At 41.3% G+C, this 26,559-nt stretch overlaps 1 protein-coding gene across 2 annotated transcripts in view; it reads left to right on the top strand.

Annotated features, from left to right (window-relative positions):
* Window positions 1-17,750: 17,750 nt before the first annotated feature.
* Window positions 17,751-26,559, top strand: part of LOC139563450 (uro-adherence factor A-like) — a 296,516-nt gene continuing 287,707 nt past the window's right edge. Inside the window, exons 1-2 of one of the 2 annotated variants that reach the window (XM_071382133.1) lie at window positions 17,751-17,767; window positions 17,826-18,693. The gene's annotated coding sequence lies outside the window, so the exon portion shown is untranslated. The other variant, XM_071382132.1, reaches the window with a different exon arrangement.

The raw sequence follows: 26,559 nt of genomic DNA, 5'->3' as shown, positions 1-26,559 counted from the left end.
AATAAACTGTTTTAGGCAAACAATGTTTTTGCTCGTGGGTTTGGGGAGGTGTGCACATTTTGTGGTACCAGAACTTCCCCCTCCTTTGCCCAGCCCTGATAGAGAGCTCCTGGCCAAGGTAACAGTTTGTATTAATATGGCGTGGCAGTGCCCTCTGCTGGCACAACAGGAGTCTGCAGAGACACTGGCACAACAGGAGTCTGCAGAGACACTGAGCCAATCCCAAATCTTCCCTCATGCATAAACTGGTATACAGTAAGCAATATGGTGAAACTTCAGCCTAGCCTATCAGAGGGCAAGGTGGAGCCATTACCAGATTGTTCATACCAATCAAATCCTCTCAGATCGCCACAAGTGCATAGGGCACAGCCCACCCCCCCATCCCTTTATCAAGGGTGTGAAAAATTAAGTTAATTAGATATTTATGTATTTCATTTTGAAGAAATTAGCAAACATTTCTAAAACCAGGTTTTCACCTTGTCATTATGGGGTATTGTGTATAGATGGGTGAACAAATAAATATTGAATATGTTTATAATTCAAGCTGTAACACAACAAAATGGGGAATAAATCAAGGGGTGTGAATACTTTGTGAAGGCTCTGTAAGAGTGGTTGAGTGGGAGTCGGTGCAGAAAGTCTCTTGAGAAGCAAGTGTGAAGAGTCAGTGAACACAGTCTCTAAGGTGCAGGTGATTGTCTGTGGTCTATTGCACTGATGTTCTGGGTAGGGCTGTGATGAACATGGACAGTTGCTCCAGTTTTTCTCCCTGAAAGCGCACTTGCCCCTTCTTCCCCTGGTCTGCTGACACAATCAGATCCTCAAAAATGAGGAGAGCGCCAGGGTTGGGAGGTTATTTAAAAATAATTATATGGCTCTGTCTCCACATCAGAAGAGTTATTTTGACCAACTGGCCAAAGCCTGTGAAATTACAGGAGACTAAGTTATTCTGCCCAATAAACAAATGGTCTTGAACACTGGAATCCCAAAACTAAAAAACTACACACTAAAACACACTAAAATCTCACTTTTCTCACTCATAACTCGGTACTGTATTTAATTGTATGGATTGGTTTACATTTATAAACAAACTTGTCTCTATGGCGACACAGCCTTCATTTTTTTATGTCCCGTTCCTTTGCCCTGTCAGGGGTGTTCAACGACTTATGCCTCTGTCTTTCAGTCCAATAGCGATGTGCAGCTGCATCTGAGGAGTCAGTGAGGTGTATTAACAGTGGTTATATGTTACAGTCAGTGGTGGCGACCCGTCATTCAGGTCCCCCACCTGTTTAGCATGTTATTTTGGCATTAATACGTGTCACATATCAGTTTGCAAACAATGTAAAAATATAATTATAATTGAGTTAATAAAGCCTCCATACAAACATTGTCTCTTTTTTGCTCTCTTGAGTAAGGCAGCTCCAAAATGTTTCAGTAATGAGGGGTGCCAGGCTGCCCTTCAAATAGGTATGTAATGAGACATATCAACTTTTTGTTGTTTTATTTACATTTTAGAGGTGATAAATTGGACAAATCGAGTGAAAAATTTGACATATGTCCCCCTTTCACTATCACTCAGTAGCTTTCGCTTCCCCCTCCGCTATTTTTAAAAAGACCAGAAGGAGCTCCATTGCCTTCTTCAATCATGCAGAGACGGGCATTATGAAGGTCTCGTCAATGATTTTACTGGAAAGGGGAGAGATTGTGCTTTACAATGGTATTCATATTACAGTTGACCTGGAAGTATTAAATTTTTTTGGCCGCTAAAATGAAGTCAAGTGTACGGAACACTGCGATGTACGTCCTAGCTCGCTCATTAAAACCTGTTGAGGATAGAGGGCGCTATTTTCACTTTGGGGAAAAATCATGCCCAATTTAAACAGCCTTGTACTCTATTCTTGCTCGTACAATATGCATATTATTATTACTATTGGATAGAAAACACTCTCAAGTTTCTAAAACCGTTTGAATTATATCTGTGAGTAAAACAGAACTCATTTTGCAGCAAACTTCCTGTCAGAAAGTGAAAAATCTGAAATCGAGGCTCTGTTCCAGGGCCTCCCTATTAATTTGCTTGAAATTTATGACTATACATGCACTTCATACACCTTCCACTAGATGTCAATAGGCAGTGAGAGGTGAAATGGGGAGTCGAGCTATATCTATGGTCAAAAGAGAGGTCTTGGAATGACATGACCCCAATTTCCTTTGTTCAGGAAGACGCGGGAAGAACATCAGCTTTGGCTTCTGAAAAGCTTTCGTTATAGACGGCTAATATCTCCGGCTTTGATTTTATTTGATAAATGTGATAATATCATCGTAAAGTATGTTTTTTCAATATAGTTTTATCAGATTATTGAAATTTTTCGTTTTGGCGTGTTCCGTTCTCTGCGTTTGGTGACGATGGACAGCTTCGCGCCACTTGGCTAGTTTTGGTTGCTAATTCAACAGACGAAGAGGACATTCTAAATCCAAACAACGATTATTCTGGACAAAGGAATGGAAGCTCACCAAAAGTAGGACCCATTTATGATGTTATTTCGTATTTCTGTCGAAAATGTTTACTATTATTTTCCGCCCAGATTTTGGGCGCTGTCTCGCTATAACGTAAGCTGTATGTCGTACTAAAGTTATTTTTAGAATTCTAACACGGCGATTGCATTAAGAACTAGTGTATCTATCATTTGCTGTACAACATGTATTTTTTAGTAAAGTTTATTATGAGTTATTTGGTCAGAATAGGTGAGTGTCAGAAAATATATCCGGAGATTCTGGAAAAAAGTTGCTACGTTTTCACAATGTATAACCACGGATTTCAGCTCTAAATATGCACATTTTTGAACAAAACATAAGTGTATTGTATATCCTTATGTTATAGGACTGTCATCTGATGAAGCTTTTCAAGGTTAGTGAAAAATTATATATCTTTTGCTGGTTTTTTACCATCGCAAAATTTTGCTGCTGATAAATGGGTTCTGTTTTTGGCTATTGTGGTAAGCTAATATAGTGCTATATTGTGTTTTCGCTGTAAAACACTTAAAAAATCTGAAATATTGGCTGGATTCACAAGATGTTTATCTTTCATTTGCTGTATTGGACTTGTTAAGTTTAATATTTCTACAGAATTTTTTTGAATTTCGCGCGCTGCCTTTTCAGTGGAATGTGGGCGGAGTTCCGCTAGTTGATGTCTTAATCGAAATGACGGATTGCTTCTTATACACTGGTCGTCCCTTTATGACATACTTTGTACATCTCAAATGTCAGTATTAACCGCGTTTGTACCTGTTAGGGCTAGGGGGCAGTGTTCGGAAGTTCAGAGAGTCTGACATGCCCAGAGTAAACTGCCTGTTACTCAGGCCCAGAAGCTAGGATATGCATATCATTGGTTGTATTCGATAGCAAACATTTTGAGGTTTCTAAAACTGTTAACATAATGTCTGTGAGTTTAACTTCTTATGGCTGCAGGGCGGTGCCGATACACCTATGACAACAGCCACTTCAAGTGCAGGGCGCGAAATTCAAAATATATATTTTTTAAATATTTAACTTTCACACATTAACAAGTCCAATACAGCTAATGAAAGATACACATCTTGTGAATCCAGCCAACATGTCCGAGTTTTAAAATGTTTTACAGGGAAAACACCACGTATATTTATTTTTAGCTCACCAACAAATAGAAAAAAGGACAGACATTTTTCACAGCACAGGTAGCATGCACAAAGCCAACCAAACTAACCTAGAACCAACCAAACTAACCAAGAAACAACTTCATCAGATGACAGTCCTATAACATGTTATACAATAAATCTATGTTTTGTTCGAAGAATTTGCATATTTCAGGTATAAATCATAGTTTACATTGCGGCTACAATCAGAAATCGCACCAAAAGCAGCCAGAATAATTACAGACACCAACGTGACATACCGAAATACTCATCATAAAACATTTCTGAAAAATACATGGTGTATAGCAAATGAAAGACAAAGATCTTGTGAATACAGCCAATATTTCCGATTTTTTAAGTGTTTTACAGTGAAAACACAATATAGCGTTATATTAGCTTACTACAATAGCTAACACACAACAGCATTGATTCAAGGCAAACGGTAGCGATAGCTAATAAAACCAGCAAAAGATATTAATTATTTCACTAACCTTCATAAACTTCATAAACTTCATCAGATGACAGTCCTCTAACATCATATTACACAATACATATATGGTTTGTTCGAAAATGTGCATATTTAGAACTGAAATCAGTGGTTATACATTGTGCTAACGTAGCATCTTTTTCCCAGAATGTGCGGATATTTCTATTAGACTCTCACCTATTCTGACCAAATAGCTATTCATAAACATTACAAAAAAAGACATGTTGTATAGGAAATGATAGATACACTAGTTCTTAATGCAATCGCAGTGTTAGAATTCTAAAAATATCTTCATTACGACATAAGGCTTATGTTATAGCGAGAGATGCCCAAAACCTGGGCGCAAAACTACGAGTACACAGTTCGACAGATATATGTAATAGCATCACAAAATGGGTCCTACTTTTGGTGATCTTCCATCAGAAGGTTGTACAAGGGGTCCTTTGTCCAGAACAGTCGAAGTTTGGATTTAGAACGTCCTTTGTCCCTCTTGAATTAGCAAGCACACTGGCCAAGTGGCGCGAAGCTCTCCTTCCTGAACAAAGTCACACAACGCAACACGCCTAACGTCCCGAATAAATTTCAATAATCTAATAAAACTATATTGAAAAAACATACTTTACGATGATATTGTGACATGTATCAAATAAAATCAAAGCCGGAGATTGTAGTCGCCTATAACGACAGCTTTTCAGAAGGCAATTCCAAGTCCATCCTCGCGCCTTCCAGAAAACCGGAAATGGTTGACACGCCATTCCAAGAGGATTCATTCCATCTCAGACCAAGATAATCACTCCATTTCTTCTCTCACTTCCTCTTGACATCTAGTGGAAGGTGTATGACGTGCATGTATACTCATACATATCATGACCATTTATAGGCAGGCCCTAGAACAGAGCGTCGATTTCAGACGTTCCACTTCCTGGTCAGGAAATGTGCTGGCAAATGAGTTCTGTTTCACTCACAGACATAATTCAAACGGTTTTAGAAACTAGAGAGTGTTTTCTATCCAATAGTAATAATACAATGCATATTGTACGAGCAAGAATTGAGTACGAGGCCGTTTGAAATGGGCACGATTTTGTCCATCTACTCAATACTGCCCCTGCAGCCCAAACAGGATAACAGAACTGATATGCCAGGTCGAAAACCCGATTAAAATCCATCCAGAAAATGTGATTTTTTTGATGTCACCATTTTTCCATTGACTTGCTATTGACTATAGAGGGATTTAGCTCCCAGATTGCAGTTCCCATGGCAACCACTAGATGTCAACAGTCTTTAGACATGGTTTCAGGCTTGTTATTTGAAAAACGAACAAGAAGAAGACGTTTTTCCAAGTGTCTGTTGAAACACACTACTGGTTTGCGCGCTCTTCTTTCTTTTTCTTTCCTATTGTCCGGTTGAAATATTATCGTTTATTTAGATATTTGACAACCTGAGGATTATTTAGAACCATCGTTTGACTTGTTTCCACGAACTTTACTGGTACTTTTGGGATTTATTTGTCTGCATGTTTGAACGCCTTTGAACAAAACGCGCCAACCAAACAGAATTTTTGGGATATAAAGAGGGACTTCATCAAACAAAACAACCATTTATTTTTTAGCTGGGACCCTTGGGTTTGCCAACAGAGGAAGATCTTCAAAGGTAAGTGATTTATTTTATCGCTATTATTGAGATTTGTGACACCTGTGCTGGTAATGAAATTATGTTAATTGAGGAAGTATGCAGGGCGCTGTCTTCCGAGAATCAAATACTAAGTGGGGGTCTGACTTTTTTGGTTTAAGGATCCGCCCTTTTTTTTTTTTTTTTCGCCTAAAACAACCAAATCTAACCCCTGTACCTCAGGACCTAGCATACGCAGGATATGCATATTCTTGATACCATTTGATTGGAAACATTTCGAAGTTTGTTGAAATGTGAAATTAATGTAGGAGAATATAACACATTAGATCTGGTAAAAGATAATACAAAGAAAAAAACATGAGTTTAATTTTATTTTTATGTTCCATCATCTTTGAAATGCAAGAGAAAGGCCACAATGTATTATTCCAGCCCAGGTACAATTTAGATTTTGGCCACTAGATGACAGCAATGTATTTGCAATGTTTTAGACTGATCCAATGAACCATTTCATTTATATTAAAAATGTTGTATCAAGACTGCCCAAATGTGCCTATTTGGTTTATTAATAACTTTTCAAGTTCATAACTGTCCACTCTCCTCAAACAATAGCCTGCTATTATTTCACTGTAATAGCTACTGTAAATTGGACAGTGCAGTTAGATTAACAAGAATGTAAGCTTTCTGCCAATATCAGATATGTCTATGTCCTGGGAAATGTTCTTGTTACTTACAACCTCATGCTAATCGCATTAGCCTACGCTAGCTCATGTTGGTAGCAACACAGGGTTAACGCTTAGTGACTGTAACATGTTGGTAGTGTGAGAGAAAAATTACATATTTAACTGATTTGTTTGATTATAATAGTTAGCAATTAATACTTAACGAACAGCAAGACATTTCTGTCCTGTTAGTGTCTGTGTTTCATGGTCTCCACTCTAGTTCCCTGCAGCTAATCTGGGCGTATGGTCACCAGAGATGGATTGGGCTGACAAATGGGTTAAAGACTGCATTACGTAGACAAGAATGTGTTTTACTAGAGATAGCTTAGGAGTAGAACAATCCCTCATTGCCTCAAAATCATCCTTGCATCTGGGAAACTAAGCCTGGGTAGGGTTAAGACAGCAACTCACAGGCAGATAACGACCAGATGAACCCAGAGTGGTTATGATGCTCCTTGGTCTGCATGAAGGGGGTTCAACCAGCCATGACTGAGCATTGTTAGTGTCAGCTATATATAGAACTCTGCATTTGTGTGAAGGTTAGGTTACTCGGTCCAACACCCAAAGGTGGGGGGTCGACCAGCCTCATTATTGCAATAATTCATCGATATTGAATAAAGGAGATTGTTTGAAGAAATGACAAAGTCTCTCTCACTTGGTTAGAATTTCTAACACAGGAGCAGCACAGGGTTAACAGTTAGTGACTGTAACATGTTGGTATCAGCACAGGGTTAACAGTTAGTGACTGTAACATGTTGGTAGTAACACAGGGTTAATGGTTAGTGACTGTAACATGTTGGTATCAGCACAGGGTTAACAGTTAGTGACTGTAACATGTTGGTAGTAACACAGGGTTAATGGTTAGTGACTGTAACATGTTGGTAGCAACACAGGGTTAATGGTTAGTGACTGTAACATGTTGGTAGCAACACAGGGTTAATGGTTAGTGACTGTAACATGTTGGTAACAACACAGGGTTAATGGTTAGTGACTGTAACATGTTGGTATCAACACAGGGTTAACAGTTAGTGACTGTAACATGTTGGTAACAACACAGGGTTAACGGTTAGTGACTGTAACATGTTGGTGGCAACACAGGGTTAACAGTTAGTGACTGTAACATGTTGGTAACAACACAGGGTTAACGGTTAGTGACTGTAACATGTTGGTATCAACACAGGGTTAATGGTTAGTGACTGTAACATGTTGGTATCAACACAGGGTTAACAGTTAGTGACTGTAACATGTTGGTAACAACACAGGGTTAACAGTTAGTGACTGTAACATGTTGGTAACAACACAGGGTTAACAGTTAGTGACTGTAACATGTTGGTAACAACACAGGGTTAACAGTTAGTGACTGTAACATGTTGGTATCAACACAGGTTTAACGGTTAGTGACTGTAACATGTTGGTGGCAACACAGGGTTAACGGTTAGTGACTGTGTAACATATTGGTAGCAACACAGGGTTAACGTATAGTGACTATAATGTGTTTGTAGCAACACAGGGTTAATGGTTAGTGACTATAATGTGTTTGTAGCAACACAGGGTTAACGGTTAGTGACTGTAACATATTGGTAGCAACACAGGGTTAATGGTTAGTGACTGTAACATATTGGTAGCAACACAGGGTTAATGGTTAGTGACTGTAACATGTTGGTAGCAACACAGGGTTAACGGTTAGTGACTATAATGTGTTTGTAGCAACACAGGGTTAACGGTTAGTGACTATAATGTGTTTGTAGCAACACAGGGTTAACGGTTAGTGACTGTAACGTGTTTGTAGCAACACAGGGTTAACTCTTAACAAAGAGCTGCAGTTAGTTTCAGAATGCGTGGCAAGTGTAAGAATATTGAAGATAAAAACACAACGCAGAGAACCAGGGATCAATGTCTCTAGTTGTTTTTCTGTAATGGGTAACTGAACATTAATGGGTCAGGGACACGGGTTGTTTTTCAGTTCAACATCTGTTTAGAATCTGGGTTCTGGGTTCCAGTCCGGGACTCATAGCTACTTGGGACAAGTTCTCATTGGTTACATTATACAACATCAATGATGTTGCTCTAAATGCTGGTGATTCTCTGATCCACCTCTATGCAGACGACACCATTCTGTATACTTCTGGCTATTCCTTGAACACTGTTTGAACTAACCTCCAGACGAGCTTCAATGCCATACAACACTCCTTCCGTGGCCCCCAAATGCTCTTAAATGCAAGTACAACTAAATGCATGCTCTTCAACCGATCGCTGCCCGCACCTGCCCGCCCATCCAGCATCACTACTCTGGACGGTTCTGACTTAGAATATGTGGACAACTACAAATACCTAGGTGTCTGGCTAGACTGTAAACTCTCCTTCCAGACTCACATTAAGCATCTCCAATCCAAAGTTAAGTCTAGAATCGGCTTCCTATTTCGCAACAAACGCTCCTTCACTCATGCTGCCAAACATACCCTCGTAAAACTGACTATCCTGCCGATCCTTTACTTCGGCGATGTAATTTACAAAATAGCCCCCAACACTCTACTCGGCAAACTGGATGCAGTCTATCACAGTGCCATCCGTTTTGTCACCAAAGCCCCATTTATTACCCACCACTGCGACCTGTATGCTCTCGTTGGCTGGCCCTCGCTTCATATTCGTCACCAAACCCACTGGCTCCAGGTGACTCGATCTACAAGTCTCTGCTAGGTAAAGCCCCGCCTTATCTCAGCTCACTGGCCACCATAACAACACCCACCCATAGCACGCACTCCAGCAGGTATATTTCACTGGTCATCCCCAAAGCCAATTCCTTCTTTGGCCTCCTTTCCTTCCAGTTCTCTGCTGCCAGTGACTGGAACGAATTGCAAAAATCACTGAAGCTGGAGACTCATATCTCCCTCTCTAACTTTAAGCATCAGCTGTCAGAGCAGCTCACAGATCACTGCAGCTGTACATAGCCAATCTATAAATAGCCCATCCAACTACCTGATCCCCATACTGTTATTTAATTTTTTTTGCTCATTTGCACCCCAGTATCTCTACTTGCACATTCATCTCCTGCACATCTATCACTCCAGTGTTTAATTGCTACATTGTAATTATTTCGCCACTATGGCCTATTTATTGCCTTACCTCCCTTATCTTACCTCATTTGCACACACTGTATATAGACTTTTCTAGTTGTATATGAGAACTTGTTCTCAACTGGCCTACCTGGTGAAATAAAAATTGTAAACATTTTACTGCAATGAATTCTATTTGGTCAACCACAGGCTACGTTTTGGTATAAACTACATCCTGTCTCTTTGTTCAGTGGAGAAACAATGAGAACAGGGAAGAATGAACATTGACCTTCCACTTTCCAGCATAATAACAATGATTTGTTCTCTTTAAATAAATATATTTTTCTCCCCCTGATTTGCTTTGGGGTCTGTGTTGTCGAAGAATAACATCAACTGTTAACACAAGGAATAAGTTAGTCCTAAATATTTCAAAAACTGAAAGCATTTTTTCTGGAACAAATCATTCACTAAAACCTAAATCTCAAATAAATGTTGTAATAAAAAATATGGAAATTGATCAAGTTGAGGTGACTAAAGTGCTTGGAGTAACCCTCGATTTCAAATTGTCATGGTCAAAACATATTGATACAACAGTAGCTAAGATGGGGAGAAGTCTGTCCATAATAAAGCGCTGCTCTACCTTCTTAACAGCACTATCAACGAGGCTCTAGTTTTGTCACACCTGGACCACTGTTCAAATCAAATCAAATGTTATTTGTCACATGCGCCAAAACAACAGGTGTAGTAGACCTTACAATGAAATGCTTACCTACAAGCCCTTAACCAACAATGCAGTTTTAAAATACCTAGAAAAAAAGTAAGAGATAAGAAAAACGAATTGTTAAAGAGCAGCAGTAAATAACAATAGCGGGGCCATATACAGGGGGTACCGTTTCAGAGTCAATGTGTCAATGTGCGGGGGCACCGGTGTCGAGGTAATTGAGGTAATTATGTACATGCAGGTAGGGTTATTAATGTGGCTATGCATAGATAATAACAGAGGGTAGAAGCAGCATGGGGGGGGGGGGGGACTGCAATAGTCTGGGTAGCCATTTGATTAGCTGTGCAGGAGTCTTATGGCTTGGGGGTAGAAGCTGTTTACAAGCCTCTTGGACCTAGACTTGGCGACGTTCCAGTACCACTTGACGTGCGGTAGCAGAGAGAACAGTCTATGACTAGGGTGGCTGGAGTCTTTGGCCATTTTTAGGGCCTTCCTCTGACACCGCCTGGTATAGAGGTCCTGGATGGCAGGAAGCTTGGTCCCGGTGATGTCTTGGGCCGAACTCATTACCCTCTGTTGGAGGCTAAGCAGTTGCCATAACAGGCAGTTATGCAACCCGTCAGGATGCTCTCGATGGTGCAGCTGTAAAACCTTTTGAGGATCTGAGCACCCATGCCAAATTTTCTGAGTCTCCTGAGGAGGAATAGGTTTTGTCGTGCCCTCTTCACGACTGTCTTGGTGTGCTTGGACCATGTTAGTTTGTTGGTGATGTGGACGCCAAGGATCTTGAAGCTCTCAACCTGCTCCACTACGGCCCCGTCGATGAGAATGGGGGCGTGCTCGGTACTCCTTTTCCTGTAGTCCACAATCATCTCCTTTGTCTTCATCACGTTGAGGGAGGGGATGTTGTCCTTGCACCATAGGGTCAGGTCTCTCTCGGTGATCAGGCATACCACTGTTGTGTCATCAGCAAACTTAATGATGATATGGGAGTTGTGCTTGGCCTTGCAGTCATGAGTGAACAGGGGGTACAGGAGGGGGCTGAGCACGCACCCCTGAAAGTCCCCAGTGTTGAGGATCAGCGTGTGGATGTGTTGTTACCTACCCTTACCACTTACCACCTGGGGGGGGGGGGGGGCGGCGTCAGGAAGTCTAGAATCCAGTTGCAAAGGGAGGTGTTTAGTGTTTAGCTGTAGTCAATGAATAGCATTCTCACATAGGTGATCCTTTTGTCCAAGTGGGAAAGGGCAGTGTGGATTGCAATAGAGATTTCATCATCTGTGGATATGTTGTATGCAAATTGGAGTGGGTCTAGGTTTTCTCGGATAATGGTGTTGATGTGAGCCATGACCAGCCTTTCAAAGCATTTCATGGCTACAGACGTGAGTGCTACAGGTCGGTAGTCATTTCGGCAGGTTACCTTAGTGTTCTTGGGCACAGGGACTATGGTGGTCTGCTTGAAACATGTTGGTATTACTGACTCAGAAAGGGAGAGGTTGAAAATGTCAGTGAAGACACTTGCCAGTTGATCAGCGCATGCTCGGATTACACGTCCTGTTAATCCATCTGGCCCTGCGGCCTTGTAAATGTTGACCTGCGAGCATAGAAGTTATTTAGCTCGTCTGGTAGGCTCGTGTCACTGGGCAGCTCACGGCTGTGCTTCCCTTTGTAGTCCGTAATAGTTTTCAAGCCCTGCCACATCTGACGAGCATCAGAGCTGGTGTAGTACGATTCGATCTTAGTCCTGTATTGACACTTTGCCTGTTTGATGGTTCGTCGGAGGGCATAGCGGGGTTTCTTATAAGTTTCTGGGTTAGAGTCCCGCTCCTTGAAAGCGGCAGCTCTACCCTTTAGCTCAGTGCGAATGTTGCCTGTTATCCATGGCTTCTGTTTGGTGTATGTACGTACTGTCACTGTGGGGACGACGTCATCGATGCACTTATTGATAAAGCCAGTGACTGATGTGGTGACTGATGTCCTCAATGCCATCGGAAGAATCCCGGAACATATTCCAGTCTGTGTTAGCAAAACAGTCCTGTAGCTTAGCATCTGCTTCATCTGACCACTTTTTTATAGACTGAGTCACTGGTGCTTCCTGCTTTAAATTTTGCTTGTAAGCAGGAATCAGGAGGATAGAATTATGGTCAGATTCGCGAAATGGAGGGTGAGGGAGAGCTTCGTACGAGTCTCTGTGTGTGGAGTAAAGGTGGTCTAAAAACATTCCTCTGGTTGCACATTTAACATGCTGATATAAATGAGGTAAAACTGATTTAAGTTTCTCTGCATTAAAGCCACTAGGAGCACCACCTTTGGATGAGCGTTTTCCAGTTTGCTTATTGCGGTATACAGCTCATTGAGTGTGGTTTTAGTGCCAGCATCGGTCTGTGTTGGTATGTAGACAGCCACAAAAAATACAGATGAAAACTCTCTAGGTAGATAGTGTGGTCTACAGCTTGTCATGAGATACTCTCCTCAGGTGAGCAAAACATTGAGACTTCCTTAGATATCATGCACCAGCTGTTGTTTACATAAATGCATAGGTCCCCGCCCCATGTCATACCAGAGGCTGCTGTTCTATCCTGCCGATACAGTGTATAATCCGACAGCTGTGTGTTCTTAAAATCGTCGTTCAGCCACGACTTGGTGAAACATAAGATATTACAGTTTTTCATGTCCCGTTGGTAGTATATACGTGCTTTCAGTCATGTGGTCAGGTGCCACAAAGAGGGACTTAGGAAAATTGCAATTTTCTCAGAACAGGGCAGCACGGATTGCCCTTGGATGTACACAAAGAGCAAATATTAATAATATACATGTCAATCTCTCCTGGCTGAAAATGGAGGAGAGATTGATTTCATCACTACTTGTTTTTGTAAGAAGTGTTGACAAGCTGAATGCACTGAGCTGTCTGTTTAAACGACTAGCACACAGCTCAGACACCCATGCATACCCCACAATACATGCAACCAGAGGTCTCTCCACAGTCCCCAAGTCCAGAACAGACTATGGGAGGCCCACAGTACTACATAGAGCAATGACTACATGGAACTCTATTCCACATCAAGTAACTGATGCAGCAGTAGAATCAGATTTAAAAAACAGATAAAAAAAACACCTGGAAAGCTGGGACTGTGAAGCAACACAAACATAGGCACAGACACGTGCATACACACACACACACGATAGCATACGCACTATACACACACGTACACATTGATTTTGTGGTGTAGACATGTGGTAGTGGAGTATGGACCTGAGGACACACACTTAGTGTGTTGTGAAATCTGTTATGAATGTATTGTAATGTTTTTAAAATTTTATAACTGCCTTAATTTTGCAAGACCCAAGGAAGAGTAGCTGCTGCCTTGGAAGGAACTAACGGGGATCCATAATAAACCCCAGGAAGAGTAGCTGCTGCCTTGGCAGGAACTAATGGGGATCCATAATAAACACCAGGAAGAGTAGCTGCTGCTTGGGCAGGAGGTAATGGGGATCCATAATAAATACCAGGAAGAGTAGCTGCTGCCTTGGCAGGAACTAATGGGGATCCATAATAAACCCCAGGAAGAGTAGCTGCTGCCTTGTAAAGAACTAGGGGATCCATAATAAACCCCAGGAAGAGTAGCTGCTGCCTTGGCAGGAACTGATGGGGATCAATAATAAATACAAATACAAATACAAATGCAGGATTAACAGTTAGTGACTGTAACATGTTGGTAGTAACACAGGGTTAATGGTTAGTGACTGTAACATGTTGGTAGTAACACAGGGTTAATGGTTAGTGACTGTAACATGTTGGTAGCAACACAGGGTTAATGGTTAGTGACTGTAACATGTTGGTATCAACACAGGGTTAACGGTTAGTGACTGTAACATGTTGGTAACAACACAGTGTTAACAGTTAGTGACTGTAACATGTTGGTAACAACACAGGGTTAATGGTTAGTGACTGTAACATGTTGGTAGTAACACAGGGTTAATGGTTAGTGACTGTAACATGTTGGTATCAACACAGGGTTAACAGTTAGTGACTGTAACATGTTGGTAGCAACACAGGGTTAATGGTTAGTGACTGTAACATGTTGGTAGCAACACAGGGTTAACAGTTAGTGACTGTAACATGTTGGTATCAACACAGGGTTAACAGTTAGTGACTGTAACATATTGATAGCAACACAGGGTTAATGGTTAGTGACTGTAACATGTTGGTATCAACACTGGGTTAATGGTTAGTGACTGTAACATGTTGGTAGCAGCACAAGGTTAATGGTTAGTGACTGTAACATGTTGGTATCAACACAGGGTTAACAGTTAGTGACTGTGTGCATTGAGTGCTGTGTATCCTGTCTTGTGATCTTCCAATGTGGCTTGTTGTTACTTGGCAAACATTCCTTGGAACTATAGGGAATTTCTTATTGAATGATGTCATTTAAATTCCGTAGAAGACGGATGAAGGCGTGTCTCAAGTAAACAGAGTATATATCCTGTTAGCTAGTGCAGTGATCCTTTAGAGAACATGTCATGAACCTCTCAAAATGCATTGTTCCTGTCCCGTTGGCTCGTGCAGTGATCCTTTAGAGAACATGTCATGAACCTCTCAAAATGCATTGTTCCTGTCCCGTTGGCAAGTGCAGTGATCCTTTAGAGAACATGTCATGAACCTCTCACACTGAACTATATATTTCACTCCCATCTTTAATGTTTCTAGTACTGTTTCCTCCTGTTGGTGCTGTTGGAATGATGTATTTGTATTCATGTATGTTTGTGCAGAGGACCATAATGGAAAATAAATTGTAAAACAGTATTGTGCCCAAGCGTTTCTCTGTTCTTGCCATAAAATAGACTTTTACCAAATTCCAAATTCTTTTGTATACCCCCCCCCCCCCTCTTGTCACAGCGCAACTGATTGGCTCAAACACATTAATAAGGAAATCAATTCCACACATTGTATTTTAACAAGGCACCCCTGTTAATTGAAATGCATTCCAGGTGACTACCTCATGAATCTGGTTGACAAAATGCCAAGAGTCTGCAAATCTGTCATCAAGGCAAAGGGTGGCTACTTTGAAGAATCTCAAATAAAAAATACATTTTGATTTGTTTAAACTTTTTTGGTTAATACATGCTTCCATATGTTTTATTTCATAGTTTTGATGTCTTCACTATTATTCTACAATGTAGAAAATAGTCAAAATAAAGAAAAACCCTATAATGAGTAGGTATGTCCAAACTTTTGACTGGTACAGTATTTAAAAGAAAATGTATAGACAAAGTTGTATTAAACATATAAATAACTACTGGGAATGACAGAGACAATAGACTTTACATTCAACATATTTTGCAGATGTATGAAAGAGATAATATGAATAAAACAAAGCATTAAGCAAAAGAAAGTAGCAAGAAAATAACAATGCTGTGACCAGGTCAATAACAACAGTCTATTTCCTGTATAGCTACTGCATCACCTGTCTCTCCTTCTGCCCTCCCTGTCCCCTGTACCATATATGGTAATATGGTAATGATACCAACTCCCTCTGTCCCTCCCTCTGCCCTCCCTTCCTTTGGATAAATATTGACACATAAATCCCCTATAAAGCGCTGCTCACATGGACACAGCAACAACCCTTCAACAGGTACCTGGTGAATTAGTATCTTCTCTCTGAACTAAATGTGATAACTGTTGTTCTGCTGATTGTAATAAAGAAAATGTAAAGAAAATGTCTAAGTTTGTTTTAGATGTTTTCCATAACTTGAGTTAACCTTCATCTGTTTTGTCTTGGATAGAGGACATCAGCCATCTACAATCTAGAGGACATCAACCAGCCATCTACAACCTAGAGGACATCAGCCAGCCATCTACAATCTAGAGGACATCAGGCAGCCATCTACAATCTAGAGGACATAAACCAGCCATCTACAATCTAGAGGACATAAACCAGCCATCTACAATCTAGAGGTCATAAACCAGCCATCTACAATCTAGAGGACATAAACCAGCCATCTACAATCTAGAGGACATAAACCAGCCATCTACAATCTAGAGGACATAAACCAGCCATCTACAATCTAGAGGACATAAACCAGCCATCTACAATCTAGAGGACATCAACCAGCCATCTACAATCTAGAGGACATCAACCAGCCATCTACAATCTAGAGGACATAAACCAGCCATCTACAATCTAGAGGACATAAACCAGCCATCTACAATCTAGAGGACATCAACCAGCCATCTACAATCTAGAGGACATAGACCAGCCATCTACAATCTAGAGGACATAAACCAGCCATCTACAATCTAGAGGACATAAACCAGCCATCTACAATCTAGAGGACATAAACCAGCCATCTACAATCTAGAGGACATCAACCAGCCATCTACAATCTAGAGGACATAAACCAGCCATCTACAATCTAGAGGACATAGACCAGCCATCTACAATCTAGAGGACATAAACCAGCCATCTACAATCTAGAGGACATAAACCAGCCATCTACAATCTAGAGGACATCAACCAGCCATCTACAATCTAGAGGTCATAAACCAGCCATCTACAATCTAGAGGACATAAACCAGCCATCTACAATCTAGAGGACATCAGGCAGCCATCTACAATCTAGAGGACATACACCAGCCATCTACAATCTAGAGGACATCAGCCAGCCATCTACAATCTAGAGGACATAAACCAGCCATCTACAATCTAGAGGACATAAACCAGCCATCTACAATCTAGAGGACATAAACCAGCCATCTACAATCTAGAGGACATAAACCAGCCATCTACAATCTAGAGGACATCAACCAGCCATCTACAATCTAGAGGACATAAACCAGCCATCTACAATCTAGAGGACATAAACCAGCCGTCTACAATCTAGAGGACATCAACCAGCCATCTACAATCTAGAGGACATAAACCAGCCATCTACAATCTAGAGGACATAAACCAGCCATCTACAACCTAGAGGACATCAACCAGCCATCTACAATCTAGAGGACATAAACCAGCCATCTACAATCTAGAGGTCATAAACCAGCCATCTACAACCTAGAGGACATAAACCAGCCATCTACAATCTAGAGGACATCAACCAGCCATCTACAATCTAGAGGACATAAACCAGCCATCTACAATCTAGAGGTCATAAACCAGCCATCTACAACCTAGAGGACATCAACCAGCCATCTACAATCTAGAGGACATAAACCAGCCATCTACAATCTAGAGGACATCAGCCAGCCATCTACAATCTAGAGGACATCAACCAGCCATCTACAATCTAGAGGACATAAACCAGCCATCTACAATCTAGAGGTCATAAACCAGCCATCTACAATCTAGAGGACATAAACCAGCCATCTACAACCTAGAGGACATCAACCAGCCATCTACAATCTAGAGGTCATAAACCAGCCATCTACAACCTAGAGGACATCAACCAGCCATCTACAATCTAGAGGACATAAACCAGCCATCTACAATCTAGAGGTCATAAACCAGCCATCTACAACCTAGAGGACATCAACCAGCCATCTACAATCTAGAGGTCATAAACCAGCCATCTACAATCTAGAGGACATAAACCAGCCATCTACAATCTAGAGGACATAAACCAGCCATCTACAATCTAGAGGACATAAACCAGCCATCTACAATCTAGAGGACATCAGCCAGCCATCTACAATCTAGAGGACATAAACCAGCCATCTACAATCTAGAGGACATAAACCAGCCATCTACAATCTAGAGGTCATCAACCAGCCATCTACAATCTAGAGGACATAAACCAGCCATCTACAATCTAGAGGACATAAACCAGCCATCTACAATCTAGAGGACATAAACCAGCCATCTACAACCTAGAGGACATAAACCAGCCATCTACAATCTAGAGGACATAAACCAGCCATCTACAATCTAGAGGACATCAACCAGCCATCTACAATCTAGAGGACATAAACCAGCCATCTACAATCTAGAGGACATAAACCAGCCATCTACAATCTAGAGGACATAAACCAGCCATCTACAATCTAGAGGACATTAACCAGCCATCTACAATCTAGAGGACATAAACCAGCCATCTACAATCTAGAGGACATAAACCAGCCATCTACAATCTAGAGGACATAAACCAGCCATCTACAATCTAGAGGACATCAACCAGCCATCTACAATCTAGAGGACATAAACCAGCCATCTACAATCTAGAGGACATAAACCAGCCATCTACAATCTAGAGGACATCAACCAGCCATCTACAATCTAGAGGACATAAACCAGCCATCTACAATCTAGAGGACATAAACCAGCCATCTACAATCTAGAGGTCATCAACCAGCCATCTACAATCTAGAGGACATCAACCAGCCATCTACAATCTAGAGGTCATAAACCAGCCATCTACAATCTCTGTAAGTTTATTCTACTTGACTTATATATGTTATCTTTACTGCTTACCAACATTGTTGATTTTATATAATTAGGACCTTTGTAGCCCTCCATGGGCTCCTAAACAGAATAATTTAACACTGAGTATACAAAACATTAAGAACACCTTAATACTAAGTTACCCCGGTTTCCCTCAGAACATCCTCAGTTCATCAGGACATGGACTCTACAACGTGTCGAAAGCGTTCCACAGGGATGCTGGCCCAGTTCCACAGGGATGCTGGCCCATGTTGACTCCAATGCTTCCCACAGTTGTGTCAAGTTGGCTGGATGTCCTTTGGGTGGTGAACCATTCTTGATACACACGGGAAACTGTTGAGCGTGAAAAACCCAGCAGCGTTGCAGTTCTTGACACACTCAAACCAGTGTGCCTGGCAACTACTACCATACCCTGTTTAAAGGCACTTCATCTGAATGGCACAGATACACAATCCATGTCTCAATTGTCTCATTGTTTATAATCCTTCCTTATTAACCTGTCTCCTCCTCTTCATCTACACTGATTGAAGTGGGTTTAACAAGTGACAACAATTAAGGGATCATAGCTTTCACCTGGATTCACCTGGTCAGTCTATGGTCAGTCTATGGTCAGTCTGTGGTCAGTCTGTGGTCAGTCTATGGTCAGTCTGTGGTCAGTCTGTGGTCAGTCTGTGGTCAGTCTGTGGTCAGTCTATGGTCAGTCTATGGTCAGTCTGTGGTCAGTCTGTGGCCAGTCTGTGGCCAGTCTATGGTCAGTCTGTGGTCAGTCTGTGGTCAGTCTGTGGCCAGTCTATGGTCAGTCTGTGGTCAGTCTGTGGTCAGTCTGTGGTCAGTCTATGTGATGGAAGGAGTAGGTGTTCATAATGTTTTGTATTGTCAGTGTTTATATAGTTTCAGCTGTGTGTATATATAGTGTGTTCCTGTGTGTTTCAGATGTGTGTGTGTATATAGTGTGTTCCTGTGTGTTCCTGTGTGTGTATATATAGTGTGTTCCTGTGTGTTCCTGTGTGTGTATATATAGTGTGTTCCTGTGTGTTCCTGTGTGTTCCTGTGTGTGTATATATAGTGTGTTCCTGTGTGTTTCAGCTGTGTGTATATATAGTGTGTACCTGTGTGTTTCAGCTGTGTGTATATATAGTGTGTTCCTGTGTGTTCCTGTGTGTATATATAGTGTGTTCCTGTGTGTTTCAGCTGTGTGTATATATAGTGTGTTCCTGTGTGTTTCAGCTGTGTGTGTATATATAGTGTGTTCCTGTGTGTTTCAGCTGTGTGTATATATAGTGTGTTCCTGTGTGTTCCTGTGTGTGTATATATAGTGTCTTCCTGTGTGTTTCAGCTGTGTGTGTATATATAGTGTGTTCCTGTGTGTTTCAGCTGTGTGTGTATATATAGTGTCTTCCTGTGTGTTTCAGCTGTGTGTGTATATATAGTGTGTTCCTGTGTGTTTCAGCTGTGTGTGTATACATAGTGTGTTCCTGTGTGTTTCAGCTGTGTGTGTATATATAGTGTGTTCCTGTGTGTTTCAGCTGTGTGTGTATATATAGTGTGTTCCTGTGTGTTTCAGCTGTGTGTGTATATATCGTGTGTTTCAGCTGTGTGTATATATAGTGTGTTCATGTGTGTTTCAGCTGTGTGTGTATATAATGTGTTCCTGTGTGTTTCAGATGTGTGTATATATAGTGTGTTCCTGTGTGTTTCAGCTGTGTGTATATATAGTGTGTTCCTGTGTGTTTCAGCTGTGTGTATATATAGTGTGTTCCTGTGTGTTTCAGCTGTGTGTATATATAGTGTGTTCCTGTGTGTTTCAGATGTGTGTGTATATATAGTGTGTTCCTGTGTGTTTCAGCTGTGTGTGTAGCTATGAGGGGAGTTGTCCTTCTCTTCCTGCTGTCTCTCTGGTCTGGAGGCCAGGTGGATGCTATCGAGCCAGCAGTCTTGGCTAATGTGGTACAAGAGATAACAAGGTGGGTCGTTTCTCTGTTCATTCATAATCTAAGTACTCCTAAATTACAGAATCATTAGACATTATTAGAAACATTTTTATATTCCATTTTATATTCCTCTTAACCTTCATACAATATTTTTGTTCTGTCCTGAATGTTTGATCTACCATAGAAAAAACAACAAAAACAGGTTATAACCTTAGCCTAGCAAGTGGACTGCAGACAAGACATGTTTGTATAGACTGTATTGGTAATATAGACTGTAATTCTAGTGTAGACTGTATCATTTTGAATATTTTGGTCATTCAATCCGTTCTCTTTGTGAGTAAAACTGACATTTATGTCAGGTGGATATACAGTACCCTCTGTAATTATTATGGAGTAACTTTTATTGTAAATTAGAATAGAATATGTCTCTAAACACTTCTACATGGTAACTTCCCCACATATAATTATTCACAAATAATTTAGGGTTATCCATAATCATGGTAGCATCCACATTAATGTAGAAATGTTTAGAGACATATTCTATTCTCTTTTACAATAAAAGTGACTCCAAAATGACACATTATTTACCATTAATTTTATTGGGCACAAAATAATCTGAAACACAACCAAAACAAACAGCAAATGTGTCACATTCTGACCTTAGTTTCTTTTTAGGTTGGTCAGGGCGTGAGTTTGGGTGGGTAGTCTGTTCTGTTTTCTATGTTGTTGTATTTCTATGTCTGGCCTGATATGGTTCTCAATCAGAGGCAGCTGTCGATCGTTGTCTCTGATTGAGAATCATATTTAGGTAGCCTGTTTTCCCCATTTTGGTTGTGGGGGTGTTTGTTTCCTGTTTTTGTGTTTGTGTCACCATTCAGGACTGTTTCGGTTTTCGTTATTCATTCACTTTGTTATTTTTGTTTTTTGTCGTGTTCGGTTATTATTAAAAGATGACGAACACTTACCACGCTGCATATTGGTCCGATCCTTCATACTCCTCAGACGAAGAGGACGAGAATCGTTACAATATGCATCCAACAAGCTTAAAAAGTCACAATCTTGATGTAGTCATTGCGTGCTAGGAACATGGAACCAAATACTAGTACACATATGTGAATTTGTCTATGTACAAAAAGTGCTGTAATTCAATTTAAAATTTCCTCAAATTGAAGCTGACAGTCTGCACTTTAACCTCATAGTCAGTCACTGTATAATTTCAAATCCAAAGTGCTTGTATCAGAACCAAGGTCAGACCCAGATGCAGACTGTCGAAGTATCAATGTTTATTGTAGCAACAGGGGCAAAGACAGGTCAAGGCAGGCAGGGGTCGATAATCCAGAGGTGGAGCAAAGGTACAGGACGGCAGACGGACAGGCAGAGAGGTCAGGCAGGTGGGTACAGGGTCAGGACAGGCAAAGGTCAAAAACCAGGAGGACGAGCAAAAGAGAGTCTGGGAAAAGACAGAAGCTGACAGGATAAACAAGAAGAACTGGCACAGACAGACAGAAAACACAGGTATAAATACACAGGGGATAATGGGGAAGATGGGCGACACCTGGAGGGGGGACAATCATAAGGACAGGTGACTCAGATCAGGGTGTGACAGCGTGAGCCAAAACAACAATGTGTCAATGTCATAATAATTACAGAGGGCACTATCTCAGAACTCTCTTAACTTTGTCCATGAGATGGTGGTGATAATTTATGCATAAGTAACAGTGCACATATTCATATATTCAAACTTTTGTTTTGGTCAAATAGTTGGGAGTTTCCTCCTCCTGTCTGTTTCTACTGTTTCAGAAAGATCCCGTGTTTCTGATCGTCTGATCCTGTGTTCTGTCTCTTCTGTCTCCTGTCTGTTTGTAATGTTTCTGATCCTCTGTGTTCTGTCTCTTCTGTCTCCTGTCTGTTTGTAATGTTTCTGATCCTGTGTTCTGTCTCTTCTGTCTCCTGTCTGTTTGTAATATTTCTGATCCTCTGTGTTCTGTCTCTTCTGTCTCCTGTCTGTTTATAATGTTTCTGATCCTCTGTGTTCTGTCTCTTCTGTCTCCTGTCTGTTTGTAATGTTTCTGATCCTCTGTGTTCTGTCTCTTCTGTCTCCTGTCTGTTTGTAATGTTTCTGATCCTGTGTGTTCTGTCTCTTCTGTCTCCTATCTGTTTGTAATGTATCTGATCCTCTGTGTTCTGTCTCTTCTGTCTCCTGTCTGTTTGTAATGTTTCTGATCCTGTGTGTTCTGTCTCTTCTGTCTCCTGTCTGTTTGTAATGTTTCTGATCCTCTGTGTTCTGTCTCTTCTGTCTCCTCCTGTTGTTCAGGTTCAGGATCAATTCAGTCCTCATGGGAAGGCAGGTTGCCATGGCTGTCTTACTCACCCAACAGCAGTGCATCAATAGAGCAAACTTTGAAATAGTTGTGCGACCTGATGATGTCAACAACGCACTTAATGTTATCAATATCTACATAGGAAACCGGCTCATCGCAGCCACACCTCTTATAACATCTCTTTACACAGACCATGCTGAGTACCTTCTCTTGAGTCGTGGTAATACCAAAAGAAGCCCAATGCAGACTCTGATAAATAGTGCAAATGCTGGTGACTGTATCGTCTTCTTCTCCACCTACTCTCCCTGTCTGGAGAAATGCAACAACCCTAATGGAGGAGATTACAATATTATCAACTTCATGAATGACTTATTCACCAACATTAACATCAACCGTAGGGCCTTTGTCTTCTACTCGGTTTGGGACACTCCAAAGTACACTCCAGAGACCAAACCGACTAGGCAGCAGGTGTTTGCCTCCTTCAGGACATTAGATGGAATCATCCCTTTATATCGCTGTGACAGTTTAACGGGACGAAACACATGTTACCGTTGTGTCACTGCCAACACAAATCATGAGACCGATGACTGTCTACATGGATACTACTAGTGAACACTGTCTGGATGGATACTAATAGTGTACACTGTCTGGATGGATACTAATAGTGAACACTGTCTGGATGGATACTAATAGTGTACACTGTCTGGATGGATACTAATAGTGTCCACTGTCTGTATGGATACTAATAGTGTACACTGTCTGTATGGATACTAATAGTGTCCACTGTCTGGATGGATACTAATAGTGTCCACTGTCTGTATGGATACTAATAGTGTCCACTGTCTGTATGGATACAAATAGTGAACACTGTCTGGATGGATACTAATAGTGTACACTGTCTGGATGGATACTAATAGTGTCCACTGTCTGTATGGATACTAATAGTGTCCACTGTCTGTATGGATACTAATAGTGTCCACTGTCTGTATGGATACTAATAGTGTCCACTGTCTGGATGGATACTAATAGTGTCCACTGTCTGTATGGATACTAATAGTGTCCACTGTCTGTATGGATACAAATAGTGTACAATGGTCTGTATGGATACTAATAGTGTACACTGTCTGTATGGATACTAATAGTGTACACTGTCTGGATGGATACTAATAGTGTACACTGTCTGTATGGATACTAATAGTGTACACTGTCTGTATGGATACTAATAGTGTACACTGTCTGTATGGATACTAATAGTGTCCACTGTCTGTATGGATACTAATAGTGTACAATGGTCTGTATGGATACTAATAGTGTGCACTGTCTGTATGGATACTAATAGTGTACACTGTCTGTATGGATACTAATAGTGTACACTGTATGTATGGATACTAATAGTGTACACTGTCTGTATGGATACTAATAGTGTACACTGTCTGTATGGATACTAATAGTGTACACTGTCTGTATGGATACTAATAGTGTACACTGTCTGTATGGATACTAATAGTGTACACTGTCTGTATGGATACTAATAGTGTACACTGTCTGTATGGATACTACTAGATTACACTGTCTGTATGGATACTAATAGTGAACACTGTCTGTATGGATACTAATAGTGTACACTGTCTGTATGGATACTAATAGTGTACACTGTCTGTATGGATACTAATAGTGAACACTGCCTGTCTGGATACTACTAGTGTACACTGTCTGTATGGATACTAGTAGTGAACACTGTCTGTATGGATACTACTAGTGTACACTGTCTGTATGGATACTAATAGTGAACACTGTCTGTATGGATACTAATAGTGTACACTGTCTGTATGGATACTAATAGTGTACACTGTCTGTATGGATACTAATAGTGTACACTGTCTGTATGGATACTACTAGATTACACTGTCTGTATGGATACTAATAGTGAACACTGCCTGTATGGATACTAATAGTGTACACTGTCTGTATGGATACTAATAGTGTACACTGTCTGTATGGATACTAATAGTGTACACTGTCTGTATGGATACTAATAGTGTCCACTGTCTGTATGGATACTAACACTGTCTAGATGGTGGAAATATAGAACTGTATATTTTGTTCATTGTTTCATCTCTCCCCTCTCTCTGTCCACTCCTCTCTCTCTGTCCATCTCTCTCTGTCCATCTCTCTCTCTGTCCACCCCTCTCTCTCTGTCCATCTCTCTTTCTCTGTCCATCTCTCTCTCTGTCCACCCCTCTCTCTCTGTCATCTCTCTCTCTCTCTGTCCATCTCTCTCTCTGTCCATCTCTCTCTCTCTGTCCATCTCTCTCTCTCTGTCCATCTCTCTCTCTGTCCATCTCTCTCTCTGTCCACCCCTCTCTCTCTGTCCATCTCTCTCTCTCTGTCCATCTCTCTCTCTGTCCACCCCTCTCTCTCTGTCATCTCTCTCTCTCTCTGTCCATCTCTCTCTCTGTCCATCTCTCTCTCTGTCCACCCCTCTCTCTCTGTCCATCTCTCTCTCTCTGTCCATCTCTCTCTCTGTCCACCCCTCTCTCTCTGTCCATCTCTCTCTCTGTCCACCCCTCTCTCTCTGTCCATCTCTCTCTCTGTCCATCTCTTTCTTTGTCCATCCCTCTGTCTCTGTCCACCCCTCTCTCTCTGTCCACCCCTCTCTCTCTGTCCACCCCTCTCTCTCTGTCCACCCCTCTCTCTCTGTCCACCCCTCTCTCTCTGTCCACCCCTCTCTCTCTGTCCACCCCTCTCTCTCTGTCCACCCCTCTCTCTCTGTCCATCTCTCTCTCTGTCCACCCCTCTCTCTCTGTCTATCCCTCTCTCTGTCCACCCCTCTCTCTCTGCCCATCTCTCTCTCTGTCCACCCCTCTCTCTCTGTCAATCTCTCTCTCTGTCCACCCCTCTCTCTCTGTCCATCTCTCTCTCTGTCCACCCCTCTCTCTCTGTTCACCCCTCTCTCTCTGTCCACCCCTCTCTCTCTGTCCACCCCTCTGTGTCAAACGACCTCTCTGTCCATCTCTCTCTCTCTGTCCATCTCTCTCTCTGTCCATCTCTCTCTATGTCCACCCCTCTCTCTGTCCATCTCTCTCTCTGTCCACCCCTGTCTCTCTGTCCATCTCTTTCTCTGTCCATCCCTCTCTCTCTGTCCACCCCTCTCTGTGTCAAACGACCTCTCTGTCCATCTCTCTGTCCATCTCTTTTTAACAAAGCAAATTTGAGAACAAGGCTACCTAAATTCTATCAGCATATTTACTGCACTATGCTCCGGGGTAATACACTCTATCACTGCTACTCTAACTTCCACGATGTGTTATGACATTATGACAATAACTGAAGGAGATATCTACACACATGTAGCTGTGTAACATATAGTCCTTATAACTATTCATATTCACCTAACTATATTTATATGGTTGATTCTGTATCTACAGACTCTATGTTACGGATACTAGTGTTCTGTGTGTATCCTGTGTGTATTTCTTCTCTCTCCTTCTCCCCTACTCACAGGTGACAATCATCATTCCCCAATCAGTCATCAATCAGTCGCTAATCAGAAGACACCTACTCCTTTTCTCCTACCCAATCACAGTCCCTTTCCCTT

Source organism: Salvelinus alpinus, chromosome 34, assembly GCF_045679555.1.
Source record: "Salvelinus alpinus chromosome 34, SLU_Salpinus.1, whole genome shotgun sequence".
Lineage (NCBI taxonomy): Eukaryota > Metazoa > Chordata > Actinopteri > Salmoniformes > Salmonidae > Salvelinus > Salvelinus alpinus.
The sequence above is the reverse complement of the archived record's forward strand: the minus strand, read 5'-3'. Positions and strand labels throughout refer to the sequence as shown.